General features: G+C 41.6%; 1 pseudogene; it reads left to right on the plus strand.

Annotated features, from left to right (window-relative positions):
* Nucleotides 1-8,909: 8,909 nt before the first annotated feature.
* LOC113894930 lies at nucleotides 8,910-9,434 on the plus strand (annotated as a pseudogene).
* Nucleotides 9,435-18,652: the final 9,218 nt, after the last annotated feature.

Below are 18,652 nucleotides of genomic sequence, written 5' to 3' on the forward strand. Positions count from 1 at the left end.
TGGAAGACAGCATTATTTGATCTGACAGCAAAAATAAATGTCTTGAAGAGGATTCACTAGGAGATGTCTAACATTTTTTTTAAGAATTGAGGAGTCTCTGTAGTTATTTCTTATATTTTAAATTCAATTTCCATATTTATGCATATACACTTCTACAACAAAAGTGCATAAATGATGTATTTTTCAAATGAAGTCTTTTTTTTCCTTTTCATTTTTGCTTCTTCCTTCCCTCAGCCCTCTCACTCATGTGAACTACCTACCATGGAGCCTTGGTAGGAGATCTGTGTATCTTCAGAAAATGTCAAGTAGATTAAAACGCCTCTTTCCTACTCAGGTTTTTTTGGGGAATGTTAAACTTCATGTTAGCCAGGTTTGAGAGCTCTGTGGCAATGTCTTCTCATTAGTAGCTAGTTGGTGTTACCACTATACTCAGAGAAGTGTTATCTGATTTTATGTTAGAATTGAAGATCTGAATGTTGTTTCTGGCAAGTGAACAGATTCTTTTTTATACTACCTCAACTTTAAAATGTTCAAATAGATGTTCTTTGACTTAAAAAGTAAAAAATACTTCCAGTGGGCATTTACAGGGAAGGGCACAAGGGAGCTTTCTGGAATGGTAGAAATTTTCTGTCTTGATTGTGCTGATTTCCTTGGTGTGTAGCATCTATCAAACTATATTGAACTGTATGCTTAAAATGGGTGCATTTTTTTTTACCAAGTTATACTTGACAGACATTATTATATTAGTTTTAGGTATACAATACACTGATTTAATATTTTTATACATTATGGGATAAGCACCACAGTAAGTCCAGTTACCATCTGCCATCATATCAAGTTGTCATAATATTATTGACTATATACTAACATGGATGCACTTTATAATGGTAAACTACATACAAATAATATCTGTAAGACAAAAGCACTTTTATTTATTTCAGTGAGTTTTAAAAATTTTCCATGGAGACATTGGTGCTTATCACTGTAGACTTCACCTCTCTCCTGTCTGTGATGACTTGTAGATTTCAGATGATTTATTCTATGGGGCCACTTATGGACTGGAAAGTAATGGAGAGGCAAAATTGGCTCTGCAGGAGACAAGATGTCACTCAAGGAAATGTCATCAGAGTCATCAGAGCTGTGTACAGAAGTTGAGATTGGCTTAGTTCTTCCACAAGCCTCTTCCAGATGGTGGTGAAAGATGGAGAAGGAGGCAGTTCTTGACTTGATGTCATGGAAACAGAGTTCTGTGCTCTGTCCATATTTATCTCTCTCCACTCCCTTTCTCATTACTGTGTCAAACATAGGTCAGGCAGGACAATACGTACCAGTTAATAAAACAAACACCATTATTTCTGAACCAGGTGACTCTCCAGTTGCTTGTTATAGTCTCTCTAAAGGCAATTTTGGGCTAAATTTCATTATGGCTTTATTCTGTCATTTATTTTAATTATGCTGATGACTAAATTATTTTTTAAAGAAGTGGCTTCATCATGCATCTAACTGTAAATTGCTCTTGGTTAGAAACAGTGAAATTTAGGCTATGAAATGGCCCAAGTGGGTAATTTCTTACCCTCATTCCCCAACATTTGGACAGCTTTATGTTGTCAGTGAGACCCTTCTTTCCATCTTGGTTCATGCTGAAAGCCACAGAGCTGGTGTTCACATGCACTCTTCATTCGCTGTCACTAAGTCCCCTAGAGGGTCCAGTCACTCTGGCTTTAGCCAACGCTGAGGAGCAGAGTAGCATTCACTCCTGTGGGCCAATCACATGGACTCAGAAATGCAATTCAAATTTGTTGCATGGACTCTCTTATGGGGGGTGGATGGGATTGAAGTTTTTGGTAACCTTTTTTTGGTAAATTCCTTTTTTGTTGTTGTTTTGGTTTTGCTGTGGCTCATGGGGATCTTAGTTCCCTGACCAGGGGTTGAACCTGTGCCCCTGCATTAGGAGCACAGCATCTTAACCACTGGACCGCCAGGGAAGTCCGTGTAAACTCTCTTTAAAAACCTCAAGTCTCAATACTAATATTTATGGTGTAAATAAAATTGAAGAAGGAGATTGAAGATAGTTATAAGGAAAGTCTTCAACTACTTTGAAGAAAGTTGGAGGAATGGATTTATTTATGAAGGTCTAGTATGTATTTGGTTTGATCCCTGGGTCTGAAATAGCCTCTGGAGAAAGGAAATGGCAACCCACTTCAGTATTCTTGCCTGGGCAATCCCATGGACAGAGGAGCCTGGTGGGTTACAGTCCACAACTGAACACACACACACAGAGTATGTATTTACTTATTTGTTTTACATTTTCTTCAGCAAAATCTTTGGGAATTTCAGTGGGTAATTCCTTGCCTACTGTGTTCTAGAAATAAATACAAGTGTACATTTAAGTAATAAAACTGTTTAATAATGCAGTTTCTCAATGTGTGCAAATTGAAAGAGAACGAGATATTTACCTGATAGCACTGAAAATGTATAGCCTCGGCACTGACCAAGTGATGGAGACTGCAGAAAGTCATCCAAATAGTGAATTTGGAGTTTGTTGTCATTGTTGTTCAGTCACTAAGTTGTGTCCGACACTGCGACCCTGTGGACTGCAACATGTCAGGCTTCCTGGTCCTTCACCATCTCCCAGAGTTTGCTCAAACTCATGTCCATTGAGTCAGTGATGCCATCCAACCATCTCAAACTCTGACGCCCCCTTCTCTTCCTGACCTCAATCTTTCCCAGCATCAGGGTCTTTTCAAATGAGTCGGCTCTTCACATCCGGAGGCCAAAGTATTGGAGCTTCAGCTTCAGCATCAGTCCTTCCAATGAATATTCAGGACTGATTTCCTTTAGGATGGACTGGTTGGATCTCCTCGCTATCCAAGGAACTCTCAAGAGTCTTGTCTAGCACCACAGTACGAAAGCATCAGTTCTTTGGTGCCCAGCCTTTGTTATGGTCCAGCTCTCACATCTGTACATGACTACTGGAAAAACCATAGCTTTGACTAGATGGATCTTTGTCAGCAAAGTGCTCTTTACCATCCGGGCAGGACACCACCACAGTGGAAGGGCCAGGAGTGCTTCCACAGCTGGTGGGAGGGCTGGGGACGGCGTTGCCTCTCCCCAGGCCTCAGTCTCTGCAGAGGTCCCCTCCCAGACTGAGTGTGGCGAGTATGTCTTAAGATAGAGCCAAGCACTTATTAAAGAAAAATGCCTCTATTCTCCACTGGGGGGCCTGTCTACTAGTGCCCTCGCTTCAGAGAGGCAGGGAAGAGCCACTGGGAAGGAAGCCAGTGAAAACATTTACTCCTGGAGGGAAGAGAATTGTGAGATGTGTGTAGGAGAGGGAGGAGGCAGCATCGCTTAAAGGGAGTGAACCATTTAGGGCTTTGGGCATCCTCTTTTGACTGCAAATGTTCAACTGTTACTAGATTCACTAAATGCTTGGAAAGAATAGTATTTTTGTTTGTCTGTCTTTGGAAAACAGTGAGCAGTCAGCGTTTTGTGACTGAGCTATGCTTGTGAAACAGATTGGAGCGCAGATGTAGGAACTGGACACAAGGGAGGATCAAGAAGTAAGCCCTGAGGGTTTCGCACGATTTACTTTGGGACAAACACCAAATTTTGTCAGGGGTAATGACTCCGGTCTTAGGATGAAATAAAACCGTGAAAGGCAAAGCAGACAACAAAAACAATGAGATCCCGGGTGACTCTTTAGAATGCTAAGTCAAACATCTTTGGAAAAAATTCCTACTTTAGACTTTCAAGTTTTGTGGAATGAAAGTGTTCCAAGTAACCGAAGAGCTCTTAAAGTGAGAACACAGAGCAATTTAATTACAGACCATTTGAACATGGCTTGAAGTGTTAATAAATGAGTGAAAATGTAGATTCAAGTCTTCATGAAAGAGCTTCAGCATATCACTTCTTTTCATATAAACCCATCTTTCTTGCCTCAGGACTTCCCTGGTGGTCCAATGGCTAAGAATCTGCCTTCCAATGCAGGTTTGATCTCCAGTTGGGGAACTAAGATCCCACACGCCATGGGGAACAGGAGAAGCAGCCCTCGGAATGTGAACCCAGATCCATTTTCCATGTGGCAACTTTCATTGACCTTTAAGACTCTTTGTCTCGTTGACTGAAGAACCGTGACTTGTCCTCTTGGAATCATGCTCTTGCAGTGTGAACCTATGACTGCTTCTAGCCCAAGAGACCTATTGTAAGGGAGAAAGAAATGAAGAGGGCGAAGCTGACATATGTGTGCCTTCAGTTTTCTCTATTCTGTATGCACTCTTGAAAGAAAGAATATGGGCAGTTATTTGTGTAAATGCGGAAAGGTGGATTAAGGAAGCTCTGAGCCAACCAGATAATTCTGGAAGGACTGCACCAGACCAGGAAGGTTTATGAACCCAACTGGTCACAGATATCAACCAGGTAGAAAGAGCATTGGCATCACTGCAAGGAGATGGATGTGCCAGTTGTCCTCAGGGGGCATCTGATTCTGCCGGTTCTGTTCAGACTCAAGGGGGATGAAGTCTCTAGGTGACTCTCTTAACTAGGATGCAATGTCAATAAGGTATGATACAGGAAATAAAAATGAAGACAGGGCATTCTGTGATCAAGGATTGAAGGATGTAGTGATGGTAAGAGGAGGCTTCATTGGGAAGTTAGGGATGTTGAAGGGGAGGAGAGAGGGAGTGAGGAGCCAGACTCTCTATGGGTCATTGTCTTGGCCTGGCTCCAGCTGGTTACCAGTTCCCTAGAGGCAAGCACTTTGAAGTGAGAATCTTACAAAAGGAGGTTCTGCTACCATGACTCCCTGCCCTTACCAGGAAAGACTGCTGTTGACATGGTTAATCTGAGAACAGAGTGACCAACTTCAGTTTGTCCAGGATTTTCCTGACTTTTGCAGGGAAGGTCTCTAGTCTTGGGGAATCTTGGTTACCCTGGAGTCCTGTGGAATCTGATGCTGGCTGGTGGTTAGGACCTTGCAGGAAGTGAAGCTGTCTTGGACACAGTATTTCTATCCAGGGCAAGGCAAGGGAGGAACAATGGAAGCAAATCAGAAAAGCATGGTTTGCATAGGAGATGTACTTTCCTCTCATTTTAGATTCCAGGGTCCCTTGATTCAGAGAAAGGAGGACAGCTGTTACTGTTGAGGTTCTAGATCACACTAATCAGGAAGCCAGCAAACCTGCATTCTGGTTCAGGAGACAGAGATAAAGGGATTAGAAATATGAGGTAGTAGAGGCCTTGCTGTGGAGTAGATTTCTCCTCTGCCATGGGAGGATGCTGGCTGTTCATTTAACTTTTCCATAGTTCCTATTGGAAGAAGTCATCATTATTTGAAAATAATGATGGGTGAGGCAATTAAATTCTGTAGGAAAAAAACTCCATTGATGTTAACTCAAAATAAGTGTCAGTTCAGTTCAGTCGCTCAGTCGTGGCACACCAGGCCTCCCTGTCCATCACCAACTCCCGGAGTCCACCCAAACTCATGTTCATTGAGTCGGTGATGCCATCCAACCATCTCATCCTCTGTCATCCCCTTCTCCACCTGCCCTCGACTGAGCATCAGGGTCTTTTCAAATGAGTCAGCTCTTTGCATCAGGTGGCCAATGTATTGGAGTGTCAGCTTCAACCTCAGTCCTTCCAATGAACACTCAGGATTGATCTCATTTAGGATGGACTGGTTGGATCTTCTGTACACATGGGAAAGACACCTGGAGGAAATGTACGAGGAGATAAATAGTATCATGGAACATGCAAGGGACAGCTACCTGTCCTTTTGCTGGAATTAGAAAATAAAACATTTACCTTCTTTCACTATAGAAAAGGCTTTCCAATACATAGGGTGAATACCTGTTGATGGAAATCCATGGATGATACAGATGTGAATAGGTAACAGAATCTGGACAACAGTCAGTAAGAAGCTGTGTAGGTAACTGGGGCAGGACATGGAGACAGAGACGATTTACTCTGGAAGCATCAGTGGCTTCAAATTCTCCACTGAGACATTTAATCATTTTTCCTTGAGAAGAGAGTTAATGGTCAAGTAAGTTTAAAAAACAGTTTCCCTTTGCTCCTTCTTCAGTTTATACCTTAGCAGCTGGAACTGCTTAACTTTGTTTAACTTTAGTATTTCCAAAAGTCATGTAACCAGGTAATCTCATTTTATTTTCAATTGGGAAGCAATTATTATCATCCTAAGGAAATGAGAGAACATACTTTCAGAACTACTGCTTCAGAAAATTTCTTTCTGAGAAAAATCCCAGTGAAAAGCTCAGAAAGGAATTTCCCTGACATTTCTTTTAGAGGTCAGTGGTGTCTATGGTTGGAATATATGGCCTTTCAGAAAAGAACCATTTTCTCAATTCGTTGGAGCTCTGCAAGGTTGCATCTTTGTGAATCTTCTCTTTGAAAAGACATTTAAAATTCCTGGTGGCTCAGATGGTAAAGAATGTCCCTGCCATGCAGGAAACTGGAGTTCGATCCCTGGGTTGGGAAGATCCCTTGGAGAAGGGAATGGCAACCCACTCCAATATTCTTGCCTGGAAAATTCCATGGATGGAGGAGCCTGGTGGACTACAGTCCATGTGGTCGCAAAGAGTCAGACATGACTGAGCAACTAACACTTTCACTTTACTTTAAAATCCAAAGTCTAAAATGAGACCAGTCTTAGAAATGCTATAAACAAGAAAAGAGTTAAAAAGGCAAATATGAAAATTAAAGTAGTACTTTGAAGATCAGAATGATATTTGAATTAGAAAAAGATCACTCAAAACAGAAGTGTTGAAAGATTTGCTAAAATTTGGATGAAATTATTATCAGGTTGAGAAAGGTACAATTAAGAAAAGCTTACTGTTTACTTGGGAAAATGGTTGAACTAGTAAAATATAAAAGTAGTTCCTACCCAAACACTATCATAACACAATGATGGAAAACTTGTTGAAAGGGCAACACATGGGAAAATTACTTCATAAATATTTTATAACTAGAAGACGTTTCAGCTGAGCAACCTAAACATAGCCTTTTAGGCTAGAAGCAATATATTTTTCATTTTAATATGGTATAAATAGGTCATCCATCACTATCTGAGAACAAGTTTTTGCACTGAGTCAAAAAAAAAAGAGGGGGCTTTAATCAGATGAGAGTAAACAATAGGCGTTTATTAAGAATATTTAGAAAAAAGGTGTATGGGGAGAGGGATAAATTAGGAATATGGGGTTAACAGATACTCACCATTATATATAAAATAGACAAGGAGCAAGGATTTTCTGTACAGCACAGGGAACTATATTCAGTATCTGTAACAACCTATAATGGAAAATAGTCTGGAGAAAAAAGAACGAAAACAAATCACTTTGCCGTATACTTGAAACAGTATTGTAAAAAGAAAAAGGGTATATTATCTTTCAAGAATTCTCTGAAGATCTGTCTTAATTGAATTGATTGTTGATTGTCCTTTCCAAATAAATGAGCTCTTGACTGAAGTCTTCTGCAAGAGCAGTTTGTCTCTTTGAGTTATGCAACACAGGGAGGTGAGCGATGTGTTGGTCTTGGGTGAGCCTATGTATTCTTTCCGGAGTTGCCATATCTGTATGCAGGACTATGCTCAGGAACACTTGTGGGTGGTCAGTTTTCCTTAGAGATTTTCACATGCCCAAGAATATTCCTCCTCCCCATCTTGGTATCTCGATAGGGGTCCAGTGTTCAGGTCTCTAGCTGCCAAGAGTCCTTCTTTGGCACTCCACATTGAGCTGCTTACACAGTGCTGTTTTCCTGCATTTTATTGAAACATCATATTATCCTCCTTCCTATTTACAAGAGCAGAACACTGGAAACAAATGTAAAAATGTAAGAAAATTTAAAAAATGGGTTCTGATGAAATACAAATGAATCCCTAAAGTAGTGGTTTTGTTCACTAAAGAAATGTTAAGTGAAAAAAAAAAACCAAGATATAAATTCTGTGTATTATACAATCCACATAGATACATTCCATATGTATATTCTTTCTCTTTACATATGTACATATGTATACATATATACATCCATATGTATGTATACTGTTCTATGGGCTGCCCTGGTAGCTCAGATGGTAAAGAATCCACCTGCAATATGGGAGACCTGGGTTCAGTCTCTGGGTTGGGAAGATCCCCTGGAGGAGAGCATGGCAACTCACTCCAGTATTCTTGCCTGGAGAAGCCCATGGACAGAGGAGCCTGGTGGGTTACAGGGAGGTCACAACCATGGGGTCACAAAGAGTTGGGCACAACTGAGTGACTAAGCACAGCACAGCACAGCACACACTATTCTATATAAATATTCTCTGTACACACACATTTATACATACATGCAGCACTGAAATGTTAATGGCACTTATCGTATAATTACAGTTGATTTTTGTCTTCTTTACCCAATTTTAATAGATGTGTATTATTTTGCCATTAAGAAAAATATTGTGGCAGAGTATTGTAGAGCAATTGTCCTCCAATAATTGTATTTTGTTCTATACCTCTCAGTATTGTACAGTTATAGTCTTTGATAATTATTAGTTAAAAGAAAGAACTGAAGATCCTGACAAGTTAAGGAAAAGTGAGACTGTGTGTGTTTATGTCCAGGCAGTAGATGAGCAGAATAAAGATGAAGTCATAGTAAACAAATGTCATAGAACTGTTTTCACCATAATCCATTCCTTCCTTTGACTCGCTGGTTTTTGCTAGAGGAACTGGATGTGTTCGTGCAGGTATGTTAATATATGTGCACAGACCTTGCATTTTGTGTTCAGACTGGAGACTGGACTTGTCCTCCGCTGATCAGCTCTGGGACTATCCTTGGACAAGTTCCCTGGCCTCCCTGGAGTGCAGTCTTCCCATCAATAAAGGAGAGGCTTGGGCCTGGCATCTCGGTGCCACAGAGTTGAGATGGAAGAGCATGGGCATGAGCCCTGACCCTGGCACTTTGAGGATGACTGTGGTGGGGCCTTTACAGTAGGCACCATGGGTGGTGGTAACCTTTCAAGCGTTCAAAGGTTTTTGCAGTTTTCTGGTGGGAGTTAACCACAGACTATGAGGAAGTTTGACCGCTCTTAAAACCAGAGCTCCTCAGTTGGGAGCCAGCTTTGCAGTTTGGGGAGGTCTGTTTTCTGTGACTGACTGCAGTATGGTTCAAGTCAGAGGGAAAGAAGGTCCCTGGAACTCCATCCCAAGGAGCTGTTCTGGCAGCAGGCAACGGCCCAATGACTGTGGTTGAGTCTGTGTTGATGGGTAGCGTTCTCCGAGCTCTAACTGAATCAGCTGGTATCTTGTTGATAAGATTTGCTTCAGCACGATTTCCAAATGGTCCTGTTTGCTGCAGATCCCTCCCAGTTGCCTTCAGCCCAGTTACCACCCTCATCTTTTGGAGACTATAAACAATTCCAACAGAACTTCTTTCTCAGAAGACATTGAGCACCTTTTTCTATTTAAAGGAACACGGGTACTCCCAGGTGGCACTAGTGGTAAAGACCCTGCCTGCCAATGCAGGAGACACAAGAGACCCGGGCTTGGCCTCTGGGTTGGGAACATCCCCTGGAGGAGGAAATGGTAACTCATTCCGGTATTCTTGCCTGGAGAATGCCGTGGACAGAGGAGCCTGGTGGGCTAAGGGGTCGCACAGAGTCAGACACCACTGAAGTGACTTAGCATGCATGCCCAGGGGGAGGTCTTAAAAGACAATAAATTCGTTTATTCTCACTTGGATTGCGTTTGTGATCAAAATAAATGTTTAAAGTGTTAATAAAAGGAAATACAAGAAGTCCTTAGGAATGAAGGACTAAAAGCAATGAAGCATGACCATCATTTCCAGGGGGACTTCTCTGCCTGGTTTTGTTCTGTTAGTCAGACAGTGTAAAAAAAAAAAGTCTGAAAATTGCCTTTTATTATTATTATTTTTTAAAGAAGAGGTTTGGAGGAGACAGAAGACCCTTGAGGCACCTCTCTGGTGACTCTGTGGCTGTGACTGCCTGAAGTAAGATATTGTCAGTATAAGGGGTTTGTGCAATGATCCCAAGAAGTACACTTAAATGATAAACATTTTTGTAACAAAACTGGAAGTCTTATATGAGAACATGTGTAGGTTTGTGGGTTTTTCCAGGCTTTACTTAATGTCTCTAGAATGATGGTTGTACAATTTGAGCCGGAATCAGAATCACCTGAGCGTTTTAGAACAGTGACACTCCCCCCAGCCCCTGTGGGAGGTCCTGATTCAGTCAGTTGTGGGGAGGCGTGGGACTGGAGAAATTACCTTTAGAACAAGTTCCAGGAGTTGCTGATGGTCTAGAAGAACCAGCCTGGAGAAAATAACCTGGCTAGGGGAAGGCATTTCTTGTAAGGATTTTGTACTTTTTTTTTTTTGCTCCCTTTCCAGAATTCTTAGAAAAGTGTTCCAAAGATTATGCAAGGATATCTTCAAGGCCCATTTGATTTGAAAATTTCCCATAAAAACAATGAAAGCATTGCTCCTTTGGATGCTCCAAGTAGGAGCCAATGAAGAGATTAATGGCATAGGTCTAACAGTGGCCGAGGAAGAGAGTGGATTGTTTTCGGTTGACTAGAGAATCCTGCACACAGAAAGCATGCAATTTCTTTGAGGAATTAGACAAGAAAGTGAGATGGTTTTCTCTGTGGAGCACATTTAACCTAAATACCAAGATGGGCTCAGGATGTCACAGTTACTTGATGGGTACCTGGGTAAGCCCTCACAGACATTTCCCATCTTGTCACTCAGCTCTCCAGTGTTCTTGCCTGGAAAATCCCAGGGACAGGGGAGCCTGGTGGGCTGCCGTCTATGGGGTCGCACAGAGTCGGACATGACTGAAGTGACTTAGCAGCAGCAGCATAGGCATGTACATGAGAGTCGGCAAACTCAAGCAGGGATGTTGACCAAGCAGCCTTCTCTGCCTGTGGAACCAGTTCCCATTCCAGAAGTAAATCATGTATTATCATTTCCCATATGTTTTGCACACGCCACTCCATCTGCCTAGAGGGACTCCGCCCAAGACACTTCCCTGTTGCTATTGCTGTCCTCCTGTTAACCCTCTGTGAATGATTAACCTTTGGACTTGCCAACCTCTCACTGTCCTTGTTCAGTGATGAGCTGCTTCTTCCATGGAACTGGAAATATCTTGAGTACACAGCTGGTCTTGGATTCATCTCTGTGTATCCAGAGCCTGATGGAGCATCGGGCAAATGTTTCCTGTTGAAAATAGGGCCATGGATAGTCACCGACAAAATCTTATCTTTCATATAAGTAATGCAATCAGTAAAACAAGACCACAACTCAAAAGTTGGCAAATGGAGAGTGAGAGGTCAAATCTCTTTGTACTTTCTCCATGTTCAAGCTAACAAACCAACGAACTTCCTCCTGTGTCCAACCATTCTCGGCTCTCGGTCTCCCCTGGTCTCCATCTGCTCCAGGATATGCCAGGGCTCTTCTGAAAATTTCAGAAATCCACCTTGGATTTCTCATCTGGCTCCTTCCCTGCACTCTCTGAAGGAGCTTGCGGTTTGTGTGCTTTTTCTCCTTAGAGACAAATCAGAGCCCTGATGTTTCCACAAGTAAATGAAATGGAGGGTAAAATACCCGGTTCTTAGAAAGAAGCATGGGAGTATTTGATGTTACATTAGATTTTATGCTTGTTTTTAAAAAAAATAATGGGATAGTGCTCTTCATTTTTCTATCTAGCTACTTAAACTAGCTATCTTTATATTTGTGTGGTTTTTTTTTTTTTTTTTGTACAGAAAAATGTTTGAACTGATGTTTCCCTGATGTTAATTATGGACAATTTATATAGTGGGACTCAAGTGCCTTTTAAAGCACTGTTCTATATCATGCTCAGTACTGATTCTTAAAGAGATAAGCATTCATTATTTTTACAATTGCTAGGTTTTTACAATATGTTTACAATTTTTACAATATTTTTACAATTCAAAATTATTGCCTCTATCAGTATTTAGAAAATCCATGCCTCAAATAATGTCAGACAACGGATTTATCTCTTCTGTTTCTGTTTCTTAGAAGACACAAATGCCAAGATTCATAGTTCAGGTTACCAAACCCTAGAGCAGAAAGGTAACTTATCTTTATGCATAAATAAATTCTGTTGGACTGAGCTTTCATGACTGTTCAGTCTGCAGCACATGGAGCATTCTTTGGGAGATGGAATCTAACTCTATTAAGGTAGATCAAAGAGGGAGTTATTTCAGGCAGCCAAGGTGGTTCTGTGTTAGAATGAGTCAAGGTAATGCTGTTTGGCAAGCTTTCCCAAAAAAGGCATGTAACCTTAGAGATGAGAAATAGAGCACAGGGTGGTCGTGACCTGACTGTTCTCCTTGGGAGACAAGAAGAAGGGTTGTTGTTCTAAATGTGCTTGGTAAAGAACCTTCTAATTTTTTTGTCCCGATGACTTTATGAGGCTTTGGTGTTGCTATGTAAAGCTAGCCATACGTCCTTGGTGGGAACAGGAAATTAAAATGGAATTTTTGGCTGAACCCTCTGGGGATAGATTTCAGATAACGCTATGACCTGTGAAGCAGAGCATCCTATAGGAATTTCCAAGTTAAAATCCTAAATTCAGTTACGTGATTCTAACACATCTCATCCACCTCAAGGGTAAAAATGGGTCCATTTGTTGGGGATCAAGAAGAATTTGTGAGAAGGATTTCCTTGGAAACGGATGCTTCAAGGGGACAAGGTTTGTGTGTGTGTGCATGTGTGAGGGTACTTCTCCCGCAGGGCAGTCAGGAGGGTTTTTAAGGCTTCCTGGGATCACATGGAAAATATGATTATACATCCCCTTTCATGCAGAGGACATGACAGACTGGTGTCTGACTGTGCCTAGGGAAGGTTCAGGCTGAGAGATGGGCTGACTGCTTGCTGTGATCTTATTGAGTCTATGGGATGGAATAAAAGGCACATGTCAGGATGAGAAGGAATGAAGATGGCCTGTGGGCTCCTTTGGGTTAATGGCAGAACATCCTATCTCAGGCAGTGGAGTCCTTCAAGGAAAACAGCCACTTCTATACTATGATCCAATGTAAGCAAGGGCCTGCTCCAAACCAGGGATGAAAAGCCAAAGGCAGGTCAGTCAAGTCAGGAGGTTTAAGGTATATTGAGATATAGTTCGGATAAGTCAGGAGTATGGCACCGGTTACATCAAGTGTCCACACGTGACCTCTTACATAATGACTGAAACATGAGTTGGTCCCACCCCCGCTGAAGAAAGCACTGCCCTCAAGTGGAAATTAAAACAACACCCTCAACAGTGGACCAAGCAACAAGCAAACACTGCTTGCTGGCAGTTCACACATCAGTAAATTTTGAACAAATTTACTTTTCCAATAGTAATGTATGGATGTGAGAGTTGGACTATAAAGAAAGCTGAGTGCTGAAGAATTGATGCTTTTGAACTGTGGTGTTGGAGAAGACTCTTGACAGTCCCTTGGATTGCAAGGAGATCCAACCAGTCCATCCTAAAGGAGATCAGTCATGGGCGTTCATTGGAAGGACTGATGTTGAAGCTGCAACTCCAATACTTTGGCCACTTGATGTGAAGAGCTGACTCATTGGAAAAGACCCTGATGCTGGGAAAGATTGAGGGCAGGAGGAGAAGGGGACGACAGAGGATGAGAAGGTTGGATGGCATCACTGACTCAATGGACATGAATTTGGGTAAACTCTGGGAGTTGGTGATGGGCAGGGAGGCCTGGCGTACTGCGGTTCATGGGGTTGCAAAGAGTCAGACATGACTAAGCGACTGAACTGAACTGAAATTTTGAACAAACTGAAGGAATATCGATTAGAAGGAAGGGGGAGGCCAGATGATGAGTCTGACTTGGGACACCTGCATGTCATAGTTTGGACTTGTGCCTAGGACTTTGTTGACCTTGGTCCTAAGGTCACCCCTCCACTCTGTGAGGTCTTATCCCTAAAACCTATCCTACATGTTACTTGCCTCACACAGGAAACACAAGATTGGTACAGACTTGGAAAATTGTAAGCCCTATTTTATTTCAGTCAATTTTGGTTGAAAAGTATAAGCAAATTTGATGGAATCACAGTTGCAATTAGAAATTTTTTATAAAGAACCAGGAAAGAATGAGAGTCGGTTGATACATGAGATATGAAAATATAAGTTTTGAATCAACTATTGAATCTTGGCTAAAGTGAAAGTGACAACTATTTTCAGAACAGTTAGTTCAAAACTTAAATATAAACTTATTCTATATCTCATCTATGTAAACAGATATATTCTGTGTCTCATAAAACTGAATATTTGTATCTGTTTACTATGAAGGACCTTCAGTTTCCCTAGAATATTGAGATACTGACTTGAGTAGTTTCAAGAATTGTTGTAAGTTCCAGACTAGACTATGATATACATAGAAACCAGTTTATTAGAATGTCTGTTGCAGAAAACTGTTCTTCCCTAAAGTTGAAACAAGTTTTTCTTGGGAGGTTCATTTACCATAGGACATTAAGTGATAGACAATGGGTAGTATCATTGCTCTAGCTCAAATTAACTCAATAAGAAAAAAAAAAGGACTGTAGATTTTCTTAAAATTAGGAAAATAATTAAAGGCATATTCTTCTTTGTGATATTTATTTACAACTAAAATAGCCCTTGAAACACAGTGAACATCTCAGTTTCTTTTCCGTAGCTTATAGTAACCTTTAGCCCTATTCATTCAACCAAATTTACCTGAAGGGTAGGGACGGTATCAGATCTGACCCTGAGACCCAGAGGATTCCCTTGCCTCATATGGGCTTCATCATTTGTCTATAACTTGGAATTCTCTTGGCTGTAAATTTTTTCCAACAATAAAAAATTTTATTTTTTATTTTTATTTTACAGTGAGGCAGGGATGATTAACAATGTTGCGTTAGTTTCAGATATACAGCAAAGTGATTCAGTTATATATTTACATGTATCTATTCTCTTTGTTGTAATTTACAGAAAATTCAACTCACAGTGACTCAAGCAAAAGAACTTATTAGCTCCCACAACTCTAAATTCTAGATTATATCCAGGCAAGACCCAGTGGTCATGGGATGTCATTAGGAGGGGCTCATTCGATCCTGGTTCTGCTTCCTCTAGGTTGGCAGCTTCTCCCCTTGTTTGGTCAGATGACTGCTAGCAGGTCTGTACTTTTATTTCATCAGTTTAGCAGTCTTGGTGGAAAGAGCTTCTTTCTCAACAATTCCAGTACCAGTTCTGAATCTGAAGAATATGGGTTCTGATTGGCCCAGTTTGATCCACCCCAAACCAAAGGGACTTCCCTGGTGGCTCAGCTGGTAAAGAATCTGCCTGCAATGCAGGAGACCTGGGTTCGATCTCTAGGTTGGGAAGATCCCCTGGAGAGAGCAAAGGCTACCCACTCCAGTATTGTGGCCTGGAGAATTCCATGGACTTTATAGTCCATGGGGTTGCAAAGAGTAGGACACAACTGAGTGACTCGTTTTCAAACCAGTTACTACTTTGGAGTGATGCAGGCTCCGAGTGGCAACACCCGGGTTACATGTCCCATCCCCAGCAAGAAGAGGGCGTCAGACCTGGAGCGTGTGCATGCAGGGGTATGGGCAGCAGGGATGTTTCGAGTAAGGAAAAGATCTCCCTCATTTCTGTCCGGGGTTCCCTGGTGGTTCAGATGGCAAAGAATCAGCCTGCAATGTGGGAGGCCTGGGTTCGACCCCTGGGTTGGGGAGATCCCCTGGAGGAGGGCATGGCAACCCACTCCAGTATTCTTGCCTGGAGAATCCCCGTGGACAGAGGAGCCTGGCGGGCTACAGTCCATGGGGTCACAAAGAGTCGGACACGACTGAGTGACTAAGCACACAGCACAGCACGTGTCTGTCCAGCCCTCTTTCATTCCTTTCCTCCTGGGTGGAGTTTTTCAGGGTGCCCTCTTCACACTCTATACCTGGCCTCCTACCTTCTCCATCTCTTCCTCACACCTAAACCCTCTAGCTTCATAATCATAGTCCCACTTTAGAAGTTACATGGGACACTTGAACCTCAAAAGTTCCTGGTGTCCAGGCCCCATCCATGAGATTCTGGTTTAACTGGTCTAAGTTGCAGCCCTCTCTGCTGTGATTTCAGCTTCATAGGTGGTCATAGGTGGGATTTCAGCGTGCAGGCAGACTTCAGAACTATTGCTGCCAGTTGAACTCGGTGCTTAAACACCTGCCCATCCTCTAAACAGAGCAAGATGAGGTTTGAGTGCTAACCCTCCCGGGTATTGCATTTAGCCATACCCAGCCCTGCCGCTAAAGGAATGCAGTGGTAATGAAACATCAATCACCAAGACAGAGAAAGCAATTGGAGAAGCATCGTTACTCCCGAAATAATGCGAGAAGGATCCCTCAGTTTTCCCTTGCACATTATTCACCTAGTTTATAATTAACCTGACTGAGATGAGCTACCAAATAGATACCGTTTATAGGTTTTTAGAATAAAAGATGCTTTAAAGTGCAGGGGTGTGTGTGCGTGCATGTGTGTGTGTGCGTGTTTATTTCTTTCCCCCAAAATTATTCTCTTAAAGAAATTTTCTGTACCACTGGGTTTACATATGGATCCTTTTTACATTTTTCAGCTCCAGGATTGAATTGTCATTGCTTGACTCTCAAGAACCAAGTTGTATATTTTCTGCTACATGAATCATTATAAACAACAGCTTTAGGGAAGCATTCTAGGGCCAGTAATTATACTGATGAAACAGAAAGACGGTATTCCAAGTGAAGTTAATTTTAGCAGAAGTCAGATAAAAATGTTGTTGACTAACAGCAAACATGCTGGCAACAGAGCCCACATCACTGGTGCCAGTGACTTGTTGTTTGGGCTGGGCAGTACCCAAGCCACCACAGAAAGCCAGATTGGACCTCCTGGCAGTCTTGAGCTGCTTAAAAGTTTGAAGTAGACGTATTGAGCTGATTACATAATGACCCTGAGAAATCACAAGTAAAATGTAATCCTAAATTAGAAATGTGACTGAGAATATAGAACGCTAACAATTTAAAATGTGTTTGTGTGTGTGTGTGTGTGTGTGTGTGTGTGTGTGTTGGGGTGGGGCATGGCTCACAACCTATGTAGTTAATATGTGTGTGCATAGATGTGCCCATTTGCTCAGTCATGGCTGACCTTTTGTGACCCTGTGGACTATAGCCCAGCAGGCTCCTCTGTCCATGGGATTTTTCCTGGCAGGAATACTGGAGCAGGTTGCCATTTCCTCCTCTAGGGGATCTTCCCAACCCAGGGTCAAACCCACGACTCCTGCATCTCCTGCTTTGGGAGGTGAATTCTTTACCACTGCATCACCTGGGAAATTCCATAATTAACTGACCCAAACATATTTATTTCTCCACTGGGTCAGCTATTCTGTGAAGAAAATTCCCAAATGGAGAAAAAAAATTGCATCTTATGATAGCAACTTAGATGTCTTAAAAAAAAAAAATCCATGTTCAAATTTTGTTCAGAATTCTGTTTTCTGCAAAGAATACAATTCTTTTAGGAAATCAGTTAAGATCCTTGTAGCCAATATCTCAACTCAGTTTGCAGAAATGAGTCTTTCTGGATGATTCAATAAATGCATCCTTCTGGGAAGAAATGAAGGCTAAAAACACAAAGGCTATTACTTGGTAAAGAAGTGTGCAACTGAAGAGAACTCTGGCGTAAGGAGGGAAAGTGAAGTTATATTCTCATTGGAAAAATATGACATGTAGCTTTTCTTTTCCTTTTTTTTCTATGTGGAGAAAAGCAGCAGAAACTCTGGCTACAAAAGCCTCAAGTACAAAATGTTTTCCCTTGTTGTTGCTGTTCAGTTTCTAAGTCGTGTCTGACTCTCTGTGACCCCATGGACTGCAGCACACCAGGCTTCCCTGTCATTCCCTATCTCCCAGAGTTTGCTCTTAACTCATGTCCATTGTGTTGATGTCATCCAACCATCTCGTCTTCTGTCTCATCCAATGTTTTCCCTATGATTAGTTTGAATTAGTTAGGCCAGGGAAATATACTGACTTGGCATCCACTCTAGAGATTAGAGATCAGTTGACAGATAAACAATTTTATTAGTAGGAAAAAAAATTCAAATTATCTTAATAAAAAAAAAGAGAAGGAATGAACCATGGCACTGAGCTATCTGTGGGTGGAAAAACTATTTCAGAATCTACTTGATAAGGAATGTTGAGGGATATCACTAAGGGTCTGGCCCACCCCATCCTCTCTCACACACCCATTCACTCCTTGCTTCTGGAATTTCCAGACTGATTTGAATGTGTTTCAGTCTCTTTCCATGTGTCAGGAAAGCTGTACATTGATAGTGTCTTAGATAAAACAGTACTGGTAGAAAGAGATTAAATTTCTCAACATCCACATATCAACCTTAGGCAATTCTTTAATTCTCTTATTGAGCTATATGCTCATTTTTGAAAAAGCTTTGTGGCCAGGGCTGTTGGTACTTGGACTGGTCCAGTGTAATAGACTGAATCCCTGGGCTCTGTGAATATGTTACCATAAAATCCTAAAGGGACTATGCAGATGTGATTTGGATTTGGAGTCAAGGATTTGGAGATGAGGAAAGTATCCTGGGTTATTTTGGTGGGCTCAGTGTAGTCACAAGATTCCTTATAAAGA

The sequence above is a fragment of the Bos indicus x Bos taurus genome, chromosome 7, assembly GCF_003369695.1.
Source record: "Bos indicus x Bos taurus breed Angus x Brahman F1 hybrid chromosome 7, Bos_hybrid_MaternalHap_v2.0, whole genome shotgun sequence".
NCBI classification, from domain to species: Eukaryota; Metazoa; Chordata; class Mammalia; order Artiodactyla; family Bovidae; genus Bos; species Bos indicus x Bos taurus.